This window comes from Periplaneta americana, chromosome 16, assembly GCF_040183065.1.
Source record: "Periplaneta americana isolate PAMFEO1 chromosome 16, P.americana_PAMFEO1_priV1, whole genome shotgun sequence".
NCBI lineage: Eukaryota > Metazoa > Arthropoda > Insecta > Blattodea > Blattidae > Periplaneta > Periplaneta americana.
Genome location: NC_091132.1, coordinates 36,387,137 through 36,409,330, shown reverse-complemented (window position 1 = coordinate 36,409,330; position 22,194 = coordinate 36,387,137). Strand labels below are relative to the sequence as shown.

General features: G+C 35.2%; 2 long non-coding RNA genes across 2 annotated transcripts in view; both read left to right on the top strand.

The window, feature by feature from the left end:
* LOC138691284 (uncharacterized) overlaps positions 1 to 18,032 on the top strand; it is a 47,286-nt gene extending 29,254 nt beyond the window's left edge. The window contains exon 3 of the long non-coding RNA XR_011329795.1: positions 17,797 to 18,032. This is a non-coding gene — a long non-coding RNA (uncharacterized lncRNA). The remainder of the gene's footprint in view (positions 1 to 17,796) is intronic.
* The window catches only part of LOC138691283 (uncharacterized), a 666,235-nt gene that overhangs the window by 147,208 nt on the left and 496,833 nt on the right, over positions 1 to 22,194 (top strand). The window lies entirely within an intron of this gene.

The window sequence follows — 22,194 nt, the reverse complement described above, 5'->3', positions numbered from 1 at the left end:
TTCAGCCGACTAAAAGTAGAACTTCGGAGGAATCAATCTGAAAATGGGCCGCGATAGCCACATAAAACAGATCCATAAAGATAAGTTTGCGCGTATTACCATGTCGTTAAGTATCACTCGATGCTTTTGGCTGACATTGGTCCGAACAGTTAACTGTAAGACATAGGAATGCCTTCTGTAATTTGTGGAGTTGTGTCCAATGGCCTGATCGTGATAAAATATACGATGTTTCAGGAACTAGTAAACTGTGTTTGCTTCGCTGCGGTCATTCGTAGGGAGCAATCCCAAGACGGAAACGGATATTCTAACTTCCCGAAACGAAAAGTCATGTGTGTTGTTTGTTTTTATCGGCAAGACAATGTCGGAGGGGAACATATTTTATCTCGTAAATGCCAGTGTTGTTGTGGCTGTACTGCGAAAGAAACAGTTGTATATAGAAGCCATATATTTGATCGTCTTCTGTTATGTGTGTACAGCAAACAAAACTCCGGCCAGTCCCGTTAATTTCCTGCCCAGCTTCGCTAAACTAGCCTTCGTTTGTTTTTCAATTCAGTCGAACGCCCTGCTGATAGTGGAAGGCTAAAAAACACTGTTGTGAATCAACCTCATGTATTTGTATAGTGGTCTGTTTATATATCTTCTGTAAAAATTTTATTGCCAAACATTTTCAGATTTTATTTTTGATTTATTGTTGTGCTTAGCTTTGAATGTACATATACCGACAGATAAATTCGCAAATGAAATTTGAAGCTCGCTCTATTGTAAACCGTTTCTAGGAGAGTCAATTTGTCAGTGGCTTTGGAGCCCTGTAACCAATCGCTTAATTAAGAACCTGCAGTGTGTTTATTTCCAAAAACTTCCCACCTTAAATAATTTTATATGTTTAGGTTATACTTACGATTATGAGGAAAAAAAGAACTTCGATTTAGTTTCAGAGGGGAAAGTTCAAAACTATTGTCGATTTATTTATTTATTTATTATTGCTAGTAAGTTTGAAATGAATACAAATTAATTAATACAATGAAAGATAAACCTGCCCACTCCTGAATGAGTAAGACTCGTGCTCGGGAGGGGATTCCAGTACAGACAAAAATAAAATTAAAATTGAGAGTTGAATACAGATTAAATAGTGTTTAATATGTTTAAACCCAAACTATAAATCCAATACAATTTTTTTTTTATTAATTTGAAGAGGATTCGTGGCTGAAATATTATTGGAATAACATTTTTTTAATAATCTGGAACTTTGACTCATGCTATGATAAAAAGCTGCATTGGTTTTATATTTTGGTTCAGAGAAACGCAGAGAATTCATATTTTTAGTTCTATATTTATGTACATACCTTTCAAAGTTATTAAAATTTCTATGAAAATATTTTAATAAAATAAAATAATACATTTGTATAATGTTGAAAACTTTGAAATGTTTAAACAACAATTCAGTTGGGCAATCTTTCTGCTTTTTTAAAGAAATTTTTAATACTTTTTTCTGTAGTAAAATTAACGGATAAAGGTTGGATTTATAAGTTCCACCCCAACCTATAATAATAATAATAATAATAATAATAATAATAATAATAATCCGTGGCGCTACAGCCCGTGAAGGGCCTAGACCGACCAGCCGGCTGCTGGCCTTCACGCCCACATGCCGAAGCCCAACCTGTAATACCATACATAAATATAGATTGAAATAATGCTAAATAAATTACACGTAAACAGTTAATAATTGACAAAATATTTCTTAGAATAACAAAGTAACATAATGTTTTACGTAATTTATTACAAATACAATGAATGTGATTGTTCCATTTTAAATGATTATCAATAATTATACCTAAGTATTTAACCTCATTAACTTCATTAATAACTGAACAATTGCAATTTATATTGGAACAATCAGAATTATGCATTTTAATTCTAAGTATAGATGAAATTGGTTTATTACCTTCATTATTTAAAGAAAATGGGATAGCTATTGTTTTATCTCTATTAATTACAAGTGAATTTAAATCGAATCTTTTTTTATCAATTTTAAGCTGCAATTTGCATTATAGTAAGCGTCAGTCCATGTTTTTCCACTAAAAAGTAAACCAGTATCATCAGCATACGAATATAAATCACCTTCATAGCCTTTAAGGTCTATCATTAAAAGGTCATTAAATTTTCTGTTCCACCTCTTTACTTCCACACAACCCCACTGTTGAACTTCAAATTGCAACCCCTATCTTCAGAAATACAATTTTAAAGGGGACGATAAGCCCCATCTGAAAGATGGATAGAACAGAGAAAAATTCTCTCCGACACCGGGACTCAAACCCGGGTTTTCAGCTCTCCGTGCTGACGCTTTATCCATTAAGCCACACCGGATTTCAGTTCCTATGCCGGATCGAATCCCCTCAGTTTAAGTTCTGTCTTTCAGTTTTCCCTTTGGGGCCTACCCTCATGTACTGTGTCACAGAATATGTGACAGTGGCACAATGTCCAACGCACTATGTACAGAGATGCACTCATTACGAATGACTAAGTGGCCGTGATTCGACGGGATGAGCGGCGTCTTGGATCAGTAATTGTAAGTGATTACTTACGCATAACATATTATGATGTACTGAAATACATATGATATTTCCGTGCAGGAATTCTGAGTTACTATGTGATGAAGGATGGATAGAACGGAGAAAAATTCTCCCCGGCACCGAGACTCGAACCCGGGTATTCAGCTCTACATGCTGACGCTTTATCCACTAAGCCACACCGGATTCCAATTCCTGTGCCGGATCGGATCCTCGAATCCTTCAGAGTAACTCGAGAATGCGAAACGATAGAACGTTCGCAGTGGTGGCAAATGATTCGTAACGAACCGGCCAACAATCTCAATTGAGCAACAATGAGCAATCGACAAGTTAAATTGGAAAATTTTGCGGGTAAATTTGAGTGAAAAAAGAAAATTCACATTATTGAAGAATATGCAGCGCAAATGGGAGCGGGCTTAGATTATAATCAGCGGATACCTTACATTCAACATCCCATATCGACGTATTCACGCATAAAACTTAGACTTCCTCTTCGATACAGCCTAGCTACGCGTAGACCATAATTTTACATATTTGTTACGTCATTTAGGTGGTAGCCTAACACTATTCTGCTATTCTGAAGAAACGAAAAAGATGATCTCTTCCTGAATGTGCGCTGTTAGTTTATAATCCTCAAAGGATGTCACGACATCGGAATGGACTGTAAGGCACAATTTAAAGTGCGTTACAATACGTACTCTTTCGTGAGTCTAGACTAAGTCGTCCGTTTCGGCAGACAAAATGAGATAGCTAATGAGAATTTAACGGTCTTAGTTTTCTTTTTCCTCCTAGTCGGAAATTAATGTTTGTAGAGGGATTCTGTTGTCATCCATTCTTGGTGTATACCGGGAGTTTCAGACCACTCGTATCTGCCTTTTTCCTCGAAAACTATATGATATTGATTGTTCATAAACAAATTTTGATAACCAAAACCTATGTAAAGAATCGATTGTTGGTAGTACCATTTCCCGTAACAAACCGAAAATAAGGGTACCTGAGGTTCACTTCGAAATTTCAACTGAGAACGTGGGTCATTGAAGGTACCATTGGAAACTCTTTTAAAAGGAATCAACTTTTACTGAAACTTTTTTTCTAACTTTTGTTGTTTACTCTCAAAGCAACAAAAATGGTATCTTCTGAGAAATGCTGTATGTTATTTATGTACGTACATTCTTCATAGTAAGTGTTCAAAATGTACGCCAACCTGTGCTAAACAATGTTCTGATCACCTCCTATCATCCATGATTGCATTTCAGCATAGCTGAGAGACCCGCAGGCTTCTCTAATTTTTTGTTTCATATCTTCTCTAGTTGTTGGACGCACCTGATAGACCATGTTTTTAATTCTTCCTAGCTATTATACCTAAATTATGCCGAAAGTGGTTTTGAAAATGAAGGGAATTAAACTAATAATGCTTTTTGCTTTCTCTTGAAGAAATCCGATTAAATGCACATAGCGAATTTTGGAGGTGCAGCGACGATGAGGAGCTGTTACTAGCACATTAAACAATATAGTAATTTAAAGTTTAAGAATGTAGCAGAATCCATTCATTGTCAAACATAATACTAAACAAACGGAAAGTTAAAAGCGTTCTACTAGATGTTTATCAACGAAGGAAAGAAATTCATCTCATATAGGCTATGAAGAATGTGAAAACAAAAACTTGTGTTCACGAGAGCATCTTTACAGGATGAGATGTTCTGGCAAGATTACACCTTCTCGACGGATGTTTTCTCGTCTGGTTTTAACTCTCCGTGAAACAGGAAGTTTGAATCCTGTAGATATGAAATCGTTGAAAACTAGCGCAGACTGAAAATACTGAATTTAATATTCTCGCTGTCTAGTCGTTATCCCACAAGTAAGCCCTTAATAATTGAATTGGTCATTGCTAGAAGGCCCTTTGTCCAAAAATGTTAGTTCTGAATAAATCGAAAAAAACTGTTTTTAAGAAATACTAATCTTCGTAGAGCAATGTGGTGACTGTCCATCATAAAGGTATATTTGTGCTTTCTGGAAGCACAATTTTTATTTTGTTGTCATATGTAGTTTGTATAATATTATTAATTAAAAATTCAAATTTAAGGGCCTTTTAGCAGTGAACTTAAAATAATTTCACATTTGGTTAAAAATGGAGTACTGTAATAAAATACAGGATTGTAAATGAAATAAACTACCATTATTTCAAGTTAAAAGTATATTTCTCTTCTTAAAATATATTTTAATTACGTATTACAAAGTTTTAGGCCCTTGTTTTCAATCTAACTTGACGATTTCATTCTGTATTTTCTCTATGCTCTGCTAGTGGAGAATTTACAACTTTCTCATAATAAGGTAACTGTTCATGGGGAATGTAGCATAGAATTTTCTTGATATCCTGCATTTTGTCTGGGTTGATTGCAATCAATTCATCATAAGTAGTACGTTGGGGAAGGACTATGTTTTCAATTCCAGGTAGACAAAGAGCAAAGGTATGCCTAATACAACCATCAATGAACTTGGATGTTGAAACAATATGAGGAAGAGTGGCATTGTACATATATTCATAATAACTCGCAGGGGCGAATGACAACTTCGAACACCGAGGTACCTTTCTACCATAAGATTCTACAGAAAGACCTCTTTTGTAAAACATGGGCCACCAGTTAATGAGTGACTTTATTTTTGTGCATGCATAAATATTTTATATAGCCTATAAAGATTTTTGTAGCCTAAGGAAATAACATTTTTATGCAATATTCATTTACGTCAGTGATTCAGTGTAAATATTCTGAACTTACCTACAATCCTCACCAGTTCGTCTTTCAGCCACCAATTCTCCAGAGTAAGTCACATGTTCAGTGCCTTTAACTTTGGCTTTCTTTAATATATTTCGTTTCCAACTGCAAGTATCACTACGTCTCTTTTTGCTTTTCAAACTCTCAGTCTCCATTTTAATTAGCCGAAATTGCATATAATATAATAATTTGTGTTAAAACACAAATAAAGATCAGAGCAGAATAAACAGACCGCTTCAAACAATGAAGATAGCTGATAGTATAGTAAGTATAAAGGTTTGTCATCAGATGGAAACACCGCTAAATGACAAGTTCACAGCTAGAAGGCCCTCTATCCTGGAGGAAGGGCATTTTAGCATGACACGAAAAATGAAATGCTCAACTGTGCGTGTGTATGAAGGCTTGAGGAAAGTCCTTTTAGCACAGATTGTGTATTTATGTGTAAGGATGTTGAATCTGTAGTTAACTCATTTTTGCAAAAATACGGAGAAAGGGCCTTTTAGCAATGACCAATTCAATTGGAAAACCAGACGGACATTTCTGGAGCAAGAGCACACCACATCCCTCGATGCCATTTTACCTGTATCATGTACGAATATCGTACTTTGTGGTCTGTTATTCACCATGTTTCCCTTAAATTAGAGGTTCATTAGTTCAAACTTGATTAAGGGCGATAAGAAAATCGTAGCATTTTGCAATGAAGTCCCGTTACGTACAATGTCGGCAAATGTTTAAGGACACCCATTCAAAACAGGTAATGTGTTACAGACCTTATATTTTGTGCTGACAGATTCATTTTACTGTTTGACCAAAAAGTACAGTGCTTTTCAGTAAAAACCAGGGGTCTCGGGATTGAGTATTAACAGATTTCCGTATTTGCATTTGGCATTCACGCGATTCTCTAGGAAACTAACGCATTGCAATAATAAGGAATAACTCAACGTATGTTTATAAGATTATTGATTCTGCCAGCTCACACTGTCTGTAATTTTCCTCGGTGTATTGAGAATATATTACTGTATGCTGATGATGTTAAATTGTATAAAGTCATTGACAAACAACCAAACGCTTTTGATCTACAACATGATTTGGACAGACTATATAGATGGAGTATTGACAATTTTCTACTGGTAAATCGTGATAAATGTTACTTTATGACATATTCTAAAAATACAAAAATTGCTCAAAATTCGTATGGAATTATTAATGTGAAATTACTTAGACTAGAATCATGTAAGAATTTGAGTATTTATTTTACACATAACTTATGTTTTAAAATGCATCTAAATCACGTGGTGATTGATGCATATAGAAAATTAGGATTTATAATCAGAAATACAAAAGAATTTACAAATATAAATACTATTGATACTCTATATAAAACTATAGTTAGGAGTAAACTAGAGTATGCGTCTATAATATGGTCATCGCAGTCGCAGTGCCATCAGATGCAAATAGAAAGGATACAGAAAAGATTTTTACGTTACTTACATTAAAAAAAAAACATCACTTGTCGTCTTATGAAAAGCAAATTTCATATAATGAGTTACTTTTTAAATTTAATTATAAAATTTTAAAATCTAGACGATTAATAAATAGCCAGATTGTACTCTGTAAGACTGTTAATGGTATATTGGATAAGTGTGGATCCACACCTGTGGAGTAACTGTTAGCACGTCTGGCCGCGAAACCAGGTGACCCGGGTTCGATTCCCGGTCGGGGCAAGTTACCTGGTTGAGGTTTTTTCCAAGGTTTTCCCTCCCTCAACCCAATAAGAGCAAATGCTGGGTAACTTTCGGTGCTGGACCACGGACTCATTTCGCCGGCATTATCACCTTCATCTCATTCAGACGCTAAATAACCTAAGATGTTGATAAAACGTCGTAAAATAATTCTGCTTAAATAAAATAAATTGAATAACTCTAATTTTCTTAAATTCCTTCAGTTCATACACCACCACCTTTTGTTATTGTAATTCCTAGAACTGTTTTCTTCAAGAATTCTCCATTGTTTGTTAGGTGTAATACTTAACTCTCTGTCTTTAAACTGTAATTCAATTAGATTTCAGTTTATCAGTTAAACATTTTCATGAAATTTTAAAAAGAACTGTATTTCCTTAGATATTTAAATTATGAATAAGTGTATTATAATGTCTTTGCTCTAATTTTGAAATAATTCTGCATTATTAAATGTAGTTCTGTTTATAAGTATGCATAAGGGTGTAAGTATTTGTAAGTCTTATTTGAGCTGTTGTATCAGTGAAGCTTGGTGAGTCAGTGAATTTATGGTTTTACAGTGCAGTGAATAGTTCCGATCAGTGATAATTTATAGTGTAAATGAAATATGTTCTATAGTGTCAGTAAAATGTGTCCGAAAGTGTCAGTGAAATGCGTCATAGTACCATTACATGAGTGAGATGAGAGTAAAGTGAAAGATTATTATCAGTACCAATGTGAAACTTATGTAGGGCCTATACATATGTAGCTTGTATTGTAAAATAGGTTCACTTATTGATTAGGTTATTTTATGTATTATTATTATTATTATTATTATTATTATTATTATTATTATTAATTGTATTGTGTATAATCGTGTTGTGTATTTTTATTGTATTGTGTATTGTATAATTGTATTTGTATTGTATAATTGTATTGTGTATTGTAATTTTATTGTGTATTGTTTATATTGTGTATACCACTGCCACCGAGTGCTTGCCCACTTGCAGTGTAAATACATACATACATAATTCATACATACATACATACATACATACATACATACATACATACATACATACATACATACGTACATACATACATACATCTCGGGCTAAAAACGCGATTTTGTATAAACGTTAATAAAATCTATAAATTCCAACCGATTGTATTAATTCTTTCAGAAAGTGTTTAATATGTGTTTTTATACAGTATTCTATCACTCGTTTCGATTTTCCGAACAAAATTTTTCTAAAAATTTAGTTTTTGCTAGATTTTAAGCTTTATAAACACGAATAAAAATTACAAATCCCATCGGATTTTTTTTCTAATTATTACATTGACTTTTGGCACTAATATTAATTGCAATATTATATTCTAGCATCTATTATGTATCTTTTTTTCTTTCGTTTGTGTTGCTTGTTTTGTTTTTCACTATTATGTATTTTGTATATGTACCAATATAAACCACCTATAATTAGAAGCTTGTTTCTGTTAATAAATAACTAAGTGAGTAAATAAATATTCCTACTAAATCTCAGGATGTGGACTTTCTGTAAATGAACACGCAGACCTACTTTCCGAGTAACAATAAGGATTGTTGTCCACTGCACCGTGACGTTGAGAGAAGCAATAAAAATGAGTTTACTTGTCAGCACCCTTTTAAGCTGATTTCCGGAGCGGCAGGGACGTTTGCTGTCCTTTGTGCTCCTGTAATAACTTTTGAAATAATTGGCAGGTTTCCATTAAGCTGTATTGATTTACCATGCCGAGCTAGGGGACCACGCTACTCGCTTTCGTAAGCTTCTGTGTCTTTGAAGGTTCTCGTACAGTTGTTACTGAACCGCTTCATGTTTAGCATATTTACTTTACGTCATAGGTGACTCCTGCACCTGGTCCTGTTTGTATCTAACGTCGTTGTTGAGGAATTAATGTTATTATGTCATCACACGAAATGTGTAGTATTGTATTATGAAAGATTAATTTCTCCTTTTCATATAAATACAGGTTTTCAGTACTTGGATGCGACAGAAGTTTGTTTTTGGCATAAATTTAGTCCATCTGTATTATGTCTTTCGTATAGAAATCGGAAGAATGTAAGCTATTTATTATTAATTCAACTAACTATAATGAAACTTGTTAGTAATAATATGATAGTTCGAAGAACCTCTTTGAGAAGCTGTTCCTGAGTTGTATAGTAAAGGAAATGTTAAAAAAAAAGTAAAGCGGAACATAAATAAACGGGAAACCTGCCTTAAACGTAATTTTTCTCTGATCCCACGAAGTTATAATGAATTATGTTGACAAATGTAGTACACTACGATACAAGGTTGGGGAAGTGCTTTTTACAAAAGCCAGGAAAAGTTTGAAAAACGAGCAGAGCGTTTATTGTACAATATTGTTTGCACGATAATATATTTTGAAAATAACATTTTTTTAAATCTTAATACACAGTACGTACGTTACACTATGAACAGCTGACTGAAGATTAACAGTCTGGCCGACATACAAACTTCACCAATTGAACACGAAATGTTACAAGAACCTGAATCATTTTTACTTACTTACTATTAAGGAACCCGGAGGTTCATTGCCGCCCTCACATAAGCCCGCCATTGGTCCCTATCGTGAGCAAGATTAATCCAGTCTCTATCATCATATCCCACCTCCCTCAAATCCATTTTAATATTATCTTCCCATCTACGTCTCGGCCTCCCCAAAGGTCTTTTTCCCTCCGGCCTCCCAACTAACACTCTATATGCATTTCTGGATTCCCCCATACATGCTACATGCCCTGCCCATCTCAAACGTCTGGATTTAATGTTCCTACTTATGTCAGGTGAAGAATAAAATGCGTGCAGTTCTGTGTTGTTTAACTTTCTCCATTCTCCTGTAACTTCATCCCTCTTAGCCCCAAATATTTTCCTAAGCACCTTATTCTCAAACACCCTTAACCTATGTTCCTCTTTCAAAGTGAGAGTCCAAGTTTCACAACCATAAAGAACAACTAAAGAACAACCGGTAATATAACGTTTTATAAATTCTAACTTACAGATTTTTTGACAGCAGACTGGATGTTAAAAGCTTCTCCACCGAATAATAACAGGCATTTCGCATATTTATTCACTTTTACTCCTTTAAATTGAAGTTTATATGGTAAGAAGCTGTTCCTGAGTGCAGTAATATTTCTGTTGGTGATGGTCTGGACTATTGTTCCTGTTCTTTCTGCACTCAACTAGTAATTCAGTCCTCAGGTTTCAACCTTAAATCTCCGTAGATTGGGGTTTTTCTATGCACAATGATTAATATACCTCCAGAGATTCAGAATCTGCTCATTACTGAATTTCATTTAAAAAATATGACTCAGGTCCTTTCTGCAATAATCGATTCATTTGAGGTTATAACAACACTTTATTTTGAACTCTTTATCATTGATTATCTATAATTTTGAACATTTTTTTAATAATTTATTGATCGATCACTGCACTTAGTGCTATACAGACCACTTCTAAATGTATTGAACCTGTTTAATTTTATTGTAAACAAGTTGTATTTATAATAATTAATTATGCAATCTATTATTATAATTAATTATTGTTGCATTTTGAGACTGCGATTCTGACATAGTCGTTTGATTGCTGGCACATCGAAGCAAAGACGATATAAGTAAAATAAATGAACGTGGGAGGAAAAAACTATCATTATTAATATTATTTGCCGAATGCTTTTAATTGTCGCTGTAATTCGATTCTCAGTGGTCATTCTGACGTCAATAAGCTCGTTCATTAGCTTAGAAACGTTCGCGTGGGATTATCGCTGTAAGTTGTAAGTTATTCATGATTGTATGAAACTTTATGACACAATAATCTTTTTTCATTTTTTCAGAATACAACTTGTTTCTCTTGTCCGTAAAAATAAACTTGTGCATAGGAAAGTTTTTCTACATTGCATGAAGTCAGGAGACAAAACTTATGATCTGGTAGCACGATAGGACTAATGTCCGCATCATTATCGTATTCCTGAAGTGATGCAAACATGACCTTTAACGAGTTTGTTACAGTTTCAAGTCCAGAAAACTAGAAAACAGTTCTCGCTCAAAAATAAATAAGTAAATAAAAATAAAAATGGATGCATGAAAAATGCTCTTAATGTCGAAAATGTAGAATCGTCCGTAATATGCTCATATGTACACGAACAGCCATGCATCAGTCGTTGTAATTAAACATGAAACTTGTAAGTTACACTCTCGGTGTAATTTCACGCATAATTTGAAACTCATCCCTCATTCAGTCGTAAGCCTTTTCGAAGGACATTTTCACTGTCGTCTTTGTTATACGACAAGCAATTGAGGGGCTTAGAACAAAAAGCAGGTAAATGACATTATTAAAAAAAATGAGGTACGTGCGTGTTGTGATAGCCCAAAAGGATGTTTCTTTGGGATAAAATCAGGTAAGTGATCACACTGTGCAGTGCTGCTATATGGGCATCATTTCACCAAACTAGTGTATAATATTCCATTGCATGTAGAACTTTAACTGTAATTTCCTCAAAACTAGGTTTCCGTCACTTACCTGCTTTTTGTTCTAAGCCCCTCAATTGACTTTTTAGGGCTGCTCATACAATATCAAGGGTTTCCTCCATCTTCTCGTGAGTTCGTTGTCGATCAGGCGACCTTTACTTTTCTCTAAACTAGCGTTCTCACAGACAGTTCTAAACTACCTATAGATATAAGGTCAGGTGCAGAGAGACTACCGCTGCCATAGATATAATTAGGGACCGGATTTTTATGTAATTACATATTTTATTCCTTTCAATCTAAACGTATATAAATAACAAATCTTTGCGAATCTTGCAATTATCATTAATATATTAAAATTTGATATTACATATTTTTACATATTTACCCCACATTACATATTATGGCTTGGTATTACATAAATCTACATATTTAGTGGTTTTATTCATTTTTACTTCTCTAAAAGGGGAAAAAAACTTCTGCTGGGAAAGTTTACAATTTGAAATACACACCCAAGAAAGGATATATTTCGGGACGAAACATAACGTCCTTAGTTCCAGAAAGTAATAGAGGCACTCACCCCATACCGCCCACTGTAAATATGAGTGAACAAAAGGCAACCTTTCTCATACAACTACCTTGTATTGTAAAAATCACTCAGAAAGTAGCATTGCCTTCATGCGGTGGAGTGGGACGAGGACGACATGATTTGTCTCGAACTATAATAATTGTTCTGCACACGTCTTGATAAGTCGTTCTCATGCAATTTACAACCTTACCCACCCTCTTCCTAATCCTTCCAGGGAAAACCCGTGTCAGGTCTGAAGTGAGCCGCAATAAAGTAGTCGACTTTTGAAAAGAAGCTGGAATAAGGGAACAAACTGGAAAGATGTTGAAAGGTTAAAATAAATAGCTTTTCAGGTTGTGCTTGACCTCTTTACTTTAAATTTAGTAGATCTATATGGAATTGGGATTTTCCGAGCAATTCTCGGCTGGCATAATCCTACCCTTCTGAATGAGACAGAAATGTCACTTTTCAAACAACAGTTTGTAAATGCGTATAGTTTGAGGTTTTAGTAGTTACTTTGTTTCTTACAGGGAGCAGCTAAAATGCATGTGTCCCACATCTCCTATTTTCTACTAATCCAGTAAAGGAGTGCCGCAGGGCTCCGTATTAGGAGCACTACTTTTCTCTATCTACATTAATGACGTATCAAAGAAATTACAGTATTTCCGATATCACCTCTATGCCGACGACCTACAACTTTACATACATTCCAGATCCAATACGATCAATGAAGCGATTGACAAGTTAAATTGTGACCTAGCCACTGTCTCCACTTGGGCGGCCAATTTCGGACTCGCACTTAATCCAAGTAAGACTCAAGCCATAATTATTGGACATAAGCGTTTAGTTAACTCCCTTAATAACAGTAATCTTTCAGTTGTTACCCTTAACAACACGCTAATTCCTTATTCATCTGTCGTAAAAAATCTTGGCTTCTTTTTTGATAATAATCTAAGTTGGAATTTTCAAGTTAAAGAAACGATAAAAAAAAATCTGTTCCTCCTTTCACTCTTTGAGTCGCTTGAGAAACTTCTTGCCACAGCAACTAAAACTTACCCTAGTACAAACCCTAGTAATGCCGCACTTCGATTATTGTGACGTTTTGTTAAGTGATCTAAGTTCTGAACTGTCAGTCAAGTTACAGCGAGCTCAGAATATGTGCGTCAGATACGTGTGCAACATCCGACGATATGATCACATATCACCGTCCTTCGCAAGTCTCTCGTGGCTCCGACTTAAAGAACGCAGAACTTTACACTCTTTGTCTTTACTCTTTCGAATTCTGTACACCTCAACACCAAATTACCTTTCGTCTCGTTTCTCTTATCTATATTCTAACCACGACGTAAATACCAGACCACTTATCTGTGGCACGCTAAATATACCTCTTCATAGAACATCTTGTTATTCCTCATCTTTTACAATATCCACCTCGCGTCATTGGAATTCCTTGTCACAAAGTATTAGGGGCTGCAGGACAACAAACACCTTTAAGAACAGCTTAAAAGATAACCTTATTAGCATTTCACTCCAATCATACTGATTTAAAATATTACTGACTACACTGTTGCTTTTTTCTTTAGACAGCATCCTGATTGTGCTGCATTTTCAAAATTGTCTCATAATAATCTCTTTCTATTATCTAATATCATTTGAAATATATTAACATTCTATGTATTTTAGTTTAATTCTGCTACACAGTTTATTTCAGTGTTTAATTAATAGTTCATAGTATTTTGTTGTTTAATTCGTAAATAACTCTTGTATACATGTAACTTTCATCTAAATCAAATTGTTGAATTCTTAGTAAGTTCATGCATATGTATATACACTTTCTGCTGGTTGAGTGGAAGAGAAGGCCTTACGGCCTTAACTCTGCCAGCTAAAATAAATCATTATTATTATTATTATTATTATTATTATTATTATTATTATTATTATTATTATAAAGCGAAACAGTGCTTGCAGTTCTGTTATTTCATTCATTTCACTGTTTCAATAAATGTTTCCAATGAAATTGTGTTTTCTTTCTGTAAACGACTCCATGGAAACTTATTTTTACGGACCTCGTAATTGCGCTCGAATAACCAAAATTTGTACAAGCACTTGTTTTGACATTAATAACATGGTGGAAGAAAAAAAATAACTTTTTCATCTGCCCCCATGAGAATATTTGCTTGTAAGCATATTGGTAGGCCTATAACTTAATGAAATTTGCATTGATTGTCGCAATGACTGTGAGGTCACTTATAAGAAAGCAGATACCATTTTTGTTGCCTGCGACTATATGTAAACGGTGTTGAAGACAATTTAGGTTCGGGAAAGGAGGGTGTACGACTGTACGTTGACTCGAGAGATATTTCAAGCCCACTTACAGCAGGCTACACCCCTCCAGTATATAGTGATGCTTCTGTACAGAGTCGGAGGGTGGGTTGGCACCGGCCGCCAGCCCGTAGGCTAATGGTGTGTTCCCTCCGGACTGCGCTTCCTCCATTAGGAAGAGGTTGGAAGGTCTTGCGCGCAGAGTTTCCGGAGATTACGAACTCTTGATGTAGCTGACCTAATGGATGGACTTCCCCCAGTGGATGTTACAACTCTGAGAAACCGTAGCGCCGCTCAACATGATACCATCAACTGTAGTACAGTCAGCCAAATTAATGTAACTATGAATTAGTTTCAGCCTTCCTCCACGACACAAAAGGTGGAGAATGAATTTTATTCTCTTAACGCTATCTCCGGCTTAGGTTGATTTCCAGAACTACAAACTACCACTACATCAATATAGAAGTTTCCCTATTCAATTGAAGAATTGTGATCCAAATACACAAATTTGGATGAAATTTGATATTTCACTCTTGCTGAAATTGATTTATAATGTTAAAGTTACGGAATCGGAATTATAATTAATGACAGAAGCATCAATATTCTTTTCGCGGATGATCAAGTCGTTATAGCTGACGATGAGAATGATGTGTCTTACATGACGTAGAAATCAATAGAACAACTTCATATTTGGGGACATAGCATCAGCACGCTGAATACAGAATACATATTTCTCTGTAATAATTGTAAACACTTCCATTTTAACTTAATAACATCACTCATAGTAAAGGAATGTAAATCGTAGATCTTGGATGATACATACTATAAATCTCGATTACACAACTTTTAACACTATGTCAGTTTGGAAAACGTCTTGTATATCTTTCACGTGTAGAGGTAGAATAAAGTTACGTAGAATAAAAATATTTTGCATTCATGAAAAAAAATCTTGCTAGGAATTAAAGATATTTAGCACACGAAAAAAAGAAAAAGGAAAGATAAAAATAATAAAGGAGGGATATGATATGGGTTTGGGTTTTCGGGCTTCTGCCAGTCTTCTCGGTTGCTAGAGCTGACGTTTCGACCATACTGCTGTGGCCGTCCTCAGAGCTGGGGATGGTCGTAACCAGTGGCGGCTCGTAATAAAATATTATGTGTGTTCAAATTTTTTGTTCCAAAATCGAAGAGAATTTGAAATCGTACGTTTTTAGCCTAATATGAAATGTCATGATTCCAATGTTTCACTGTCGAAAAAACCGTATATAAATTCAAAACAACAACAACAACATAATAATAATAATAATAATAATAATAATAATAATAATAATAATAATGATGATGATGAAACCTAGTCTTTTTATTTGCAATTTTTCCTGGAAAGCCTGTTTACCCAGTTCTTTACTCTTCAAAATTACTTGAACAGAGTTAGTTTTTTACGTCTGTTAAAAATTAATAACATAAAACAATTTACAAAAGCTTGTGTTCAGTAATATACTGTATTTTGATTCACAACACACTGATACACTATAGCCTATACCAGTACTGTAATCCCATTCGCATAGATTGATTACTATAAATACATGCCAGTAAATATTATTCTTAAATAATATACACCACCATACAGATATTTAAATCCATACCACAATCACATACAGCCAGCACGTCTTTGAAAGCCAAACTATGCTATATGCCGACACTGAAGTATAGTAATTCACAAACTACACTCTCGTAGCAGCACTGTACACACATCCACATAAAGTAAACGTTCCGACAGTGAGATGCTGACACCTGCAGGCTAAAATACAGACATTAAATTTTCTCCTCGAGATATAGCACGTAAACGATAGGCATCGATGCACCTGACATCTGTAGGATAGATTCAGTGTTCACGTAATGCTTTGTGCTCTTGACGAGTCATAAGCGGCCAGCGAAAGACAATTTTCTCCCGCGCATGCGTGAAATTTCTGTAACCTTCTTGAAAAGAGCACGGCTTGTACGTGAACGGATGTTGTCAAGTTTACATAAGAAGTTTATGCAAGATGCGGGAAGTTTAAAATAGTCGATCCTGATATTATACATCCCCACTACGCCAATACGGTATTAAATGATAAAACTAGTCGTGCATTAATGGAAACAAGATGTTCACGTGCTCTTGTGCTCTTAATGACGCACCGCCACTGGTCGTAACATCAGCTCTAGCAAACGAGAAGACGCGGCAGAAGTCCGCAAACCCATGAACAACGGTTACGGAAGCCCACGCCAACAGGAATATGATATGCTGTGAGAATATTTAGTCCTGACAGCTCGGCGACGCGAAAGAGGGGAAGTAATAGGAGTAATGGGAAGAGCTCCGGAGTAGAGATAAGGGCGAGCGGTCGGTAAACGAATGCAGTACAGCGTAACTGTACTAGAAAAACAACGCTATACCGCACGCGTGACATCCGATCGCTCTGACTCCAGGCGATAGACTAACCTGAACATCCCTTGCCGTAACTTAATGCCGGCAACTGTCAGGACTACTGTACCTATTTGTCATATCGTATAATCATGCCAACAAGGAGCGCACACGCTCTCGGAGCAATACTTTTGATGATTTGGATAAATCGCAATATAGCGAACGCCAGTAGGGGAAGTTATCCCCACCCACATGAAATGTGCATTCGACACAACACTGGCCTATTACGTAGCGTGCCTGATGAGCTAGTAGGGGAAAAGTGGAAGGGGTCGTGGGCGGAGCTTCTACGTTCGCTATATTGCGATTTGCCCGATGATTTTGTATCGGGTAGAATATAATGTTCTGAAATGAACTGTAACAAAGTCAAATTACACAACGTTGAAATGATGTGGAAATAATGGCGACGAATGTTCCGGTCTGTCGTAAATATATGTACCTCCTCTTTTCTGGCAGGTTGCTCCGACAGCTCGCAACTTAAATGCCGGTCTGGTAATGTAAAGCCCCGCGTTAGAAATTCGTTTAGTTTCTGTGCGAGATTTTGGATTTTGACGGTAATGAACGTTTTATTCAGAAACGGGCTTTTGATTTCAGATGTAACATTGCAATTTGTTTTGTCTTCTTGCAGAAAATTCAGTTTTAAACAGTGGTCGAATCAATTTTAAGACGTGATCTTTGTTGTGAAGCAGTAGCTCTTTTTTTATCAATGTATTTCAACCTGCTTAAGAATTTTTATTAAATAATAAAGTAACTTATAATCTGACATATTTATTTTTGTGAATTGAAAACTATTTATGTTAAGGACTGGTGCATTATATCCTATATCATTAAGATGAGTGCAAATGTTAGCCTAATTTATGTTGTTTATTTTCGTTACAGGTGAGTTCCAGCAGACTGTAAAGACCGCAAAGGCTTCGGAAACGTGTCAATACTGCATGATGTAAGTTTTATCTTCTCCCTAACTGTTTTATAATGAGTTAGTATGCAATTTTGCTATTATTGACTGCACGCAAGTTTGCCGATTATTCAATGCTCGCGCGACGAAAATAAAGTCGTGAATATGAAGTTATTTATATCTTGGGAGTGAATTTGTAGGAACTCTTTAATGGAATGTTTCTTTCTATGTATGTGACATCCGTAGACACACTCATGTTATAATCATAGGTAGGAAGTTCGTATCTAAACAGTAGATTTCAGTTGAGTACAACGAGAGTCTCGCCCTGTCTCGCTACAGACGATACGCAGTTCACATAAGCAATGCATGGTGCCATTCTGTGGAGCTGTGTACAGTGAATAGTTGAAGAATATTAATATTTTAGATTCTGAACAAAGTGAGTTATTCTGCTATTATTGTATTGTTTAAGTAATGTTAATATTATTCATGATTCCAAAAAAGTAAACTTTGTAACACGTTTATTTTTTCCCAGATTATTCTTCGTTAAATGTTGACGTCTCGTACTGCTACGTATTCATTTGCGTTACAGTCCAAGTTCAACATCTGAATTACGATACGAACTTCCTAGCTGTCATTACAATAGAGATTAAACATTTTCTTAAAAACAATTATGGGTTTAATATTATGTGCCACATACGACATTATTAGATTCACAAAGTATTTGTTCATATTTCATATTTGCTCCAGTAACGTCATGTGACGTAGAACGAATATTTTTATAGTACAAATATTGTTTTTTTTCGAACATGAAAGGAGTATTTCTTTTGATAAAATAAAAGTGTTCATTGTTATTTGTCATAATGAGGCTAAAATCAAAATTTTATTCTATATTTTGTATGTTTTATATATATATATATATATATATATATATATATATATATATATATATATACTTTCTTACTTACTGTGTTTTAAGAACCGGAGGTTCATTGCCGCCCTCACATAAGCCCGCCATTGGTCCCTATCCTGAGCAAGATTAATCCAGTCTCTATCATCATATCCCACCTCCCTCAAATCCATTTTAATATTATCTTCCCATCTTCGTCTCGGCCTCCCCAAAGGTCTTTGCTTTATGGGTAAATTATTTTAGTTTGGGAGTTTCGAAGTTTATAATTACAAATTATTGTTTTTTTTTTATACTATTCGTTTATTGATATCTTGTTCTAAGGCCGTGGACGATTGGCGCACATGTTTGGTTACCACCCGGCTGTACATGTTTGTCGTTCTGGTTCACTGATTGAGAGCTGCGCCACTACTTTTCGTTCGATAGAGATATAGTCCAAGCTCACACAACTTAACAGTTTTGGTACCAACTTTCTAGCTCTGGTTATAATTATGATCTGGATCGGAATACATGAAAGGATAACAGTTGGACAACTTTGTTGACAACTTCGTTCGTTTTAAATCCCCAGGATAAATTTAGCTTATTCTAGGTGGTTCATTGTTCTGTGAACTAGAAACAATAAATAAGAAATAAGACTGAAGGAAACAACGTCTTTCAGCACCATACAAACTGCACTGAAAATGGTGGAAACTCCTGTTTCACCTGCCACAAATGTTAAATGACTATTTACTGTTTCATTCAGTATAATGGAATGTCCCGAAGGCCATATGCCTTACCGATCCTATATTAAGAATGATTTTTTTAAAGTCCGAACTGTTAAGTGCTGTAAATCCGGTATGAGATTTGCTGTTTAATTTCAGATTGATAAATAAGCGTAGACTGATGTTAAGCAATGAATGGAAATAGGCCTATTCTTCAAGAAAAAATTTATTTATGTAATTTAATGTTAATAATATTGAAAGTATTAAGAATTAAAACTAGTACTCGTAACTAGATTTCTACATGTTGTATATTGTATTACTATTGTATCCCATATTCTAATGATATTTTCATTAAACATTGATCAAAATTTTCATATTTCTACGAAATCTTCACAGAAATCATGATAAAATGAACAACGAAGTAGAGGTAAAATCACAACACTAGCCTATAAGCTTCAAATTTGAGAGAGGAAAGCAGACATTTTCAATATCTGCTCTAAGGCAAACAATTTCCCGGCGAATATTTGTTCTTTTTCCCGGGGACGTACATGCCCTAAAATCGGTCCTGATATGTAAAAATGACTCCTGTTTTTAAGAAAGACTGTAAGTAACTACAGTGCGTACGAAAAGTCCCTCCGCAGCTCTATTAGTTTTAGTAACCATAGAATACAACCCTGTAGAAAGTTGTCATTCCTCCATTCATTCTGGTTTGACAGCCACATCAAATGCTTAGCGGCCAGTGCTGTCACTTGAATTCTCTACCAAACACACTTGAATTCTCTGCCTAGTGGATTCTCGGTTACACAAGCACTGCGGAGAAACTTCCCGATTGAACTGTACAAGTCGACAGTGTAAATGAATGTATATAGCCAGAGCCACCCGGCGCGAAAATCACGACATAATAGATGTGGAATAGATTTTTACTAATCTTTACGAATTAAGGGTGGTATTCATAGACATTTCGCAGCACGCGCTACGAGCGTACTAAGCTAGCCCCGGCTATCCACTGGTTACTAGTACAGAATTCAAATCATATCCTATCGCTAACACTGGTTAATGAATACGAAAAACGCTGATCATCCACCGTAAACCCGCGCTAAAAATGTCTATGAATACGGCCCTAAGTGATTCTGATTAATAATATGCGGATAAAACAATCGCGACAAATCGCGAAATAGAGTGCTAATAGGGAATTATGAACACATTCGCGAATTATTACTATTGCGTCGTTTTATAGCGAATTTGATAGGCTATTCTGAGATTTTTCGGATTTTTTTTTTCATTTTAATTTGTTATATATCGAAGTTGGCTACATTACATGGTATTCCAGGTGTTCTGATTACATTAGTGAACTCAAAAGACTGAGAATTCAACATTTCACTAACAATTTGAAAGTGTTAAGTTGAGGGCTGCCAGTATTTTTCGTTTTTAATGTGTGTTAAATACAGTCTCAATCCAATAAATATTGTCTATTGACCATACGGCACCTTTACCAGAATCTAATGAACCTTTAATGTTAATTATTTGGAAATTAATATTCATACTGAATTAATACTCCAGTTCCAAAATAATTGTATCTTACAAAATTTCCATTAATCTGTGCCAAGAGTACAAATCAACCTCCGCCGACACCAATATTAAAAAACACAAATGATAAAATTAATCTCCATAAATACCTGCCCCTGCATATAGCAAAAATAAAAGTTAACGTCGCCAAGTTGGTGACAGTGAGTGACTTAAAGCTGATTCTTGACCTTTGGGGCTAAATGCACATTTTTGTGTTAAAGAATGCCCTATTTCGCTACTTTTAAAATGTAGGCTATAAACAAGTAATCGGTAAAGAACGGAATGTAAAATGAGACGTCAGTCAATGACTAAGGTATCTTCTGAATCAATTTGTCGATGGCCTCCCATTGTTAGGACTGACATTTGCTTCATCAGCTGTATCTCTTGTGTTAGTATGGTAATATGAATGGTTTATGTCAGTAATTTAAAGGCGTTGTGCAGGTAATTAATGAAGATATGAAAGGTACTGTACCATCAGAATGGATCGACGCAAAGAGCTCCCCTCTGACTTTCTTAATTAGAAAAAGTTAAGTGACTCTACCATAAAGCCTAGCTTATTCATCTCCGTGAAGCACCAATTAAAATAAAACCAAGATGACTGACATAAAGAAGGCGTACTACTATATTACTGAAGAGTTCTCTAATTTTTATGATGAACTCCTACAATTACTCAAAGTGTTTGATGACATTGCATATAATTGTGATGACTGATGTGATAACTTGAACAAAATTTACATAAAAGTAGTTCACCCGTTTATCATGGACTATAGTGATTGATTTCATGATATTAAGAGTATTGAGATTTATGTGGCAAATTACACTTTGTATGCCGTATTGAATAAACTCTTAAAATTTATGTTGGTTTGGGTGTGTTTTGTCCAAGGAAATGTGGTTGAACGTTAAAAGTGTGCAAGATATAGGGGAGAGTTGGGTAGTATCGGATATCGGGTAATATCGGACAGTGCGTTTCTTTCATCTACCACCAGATGGTAGTACCTGAATAACATGGTTACGTTTCTGAATGCGACATCACAGAGACGTAACCATGTCATTCAGGTACTAACATCTGGTGGTAGATGAAATAAACTCACTGTCCGATATTACCCGATGTCCGATACTACCCAACTCTCCCCTAATAGTAGTTGAGGAAAGAAAATCACATCCTTGTTGAATGATAGCATTTAAACATTTTTTCCCTTATAAAATCATCT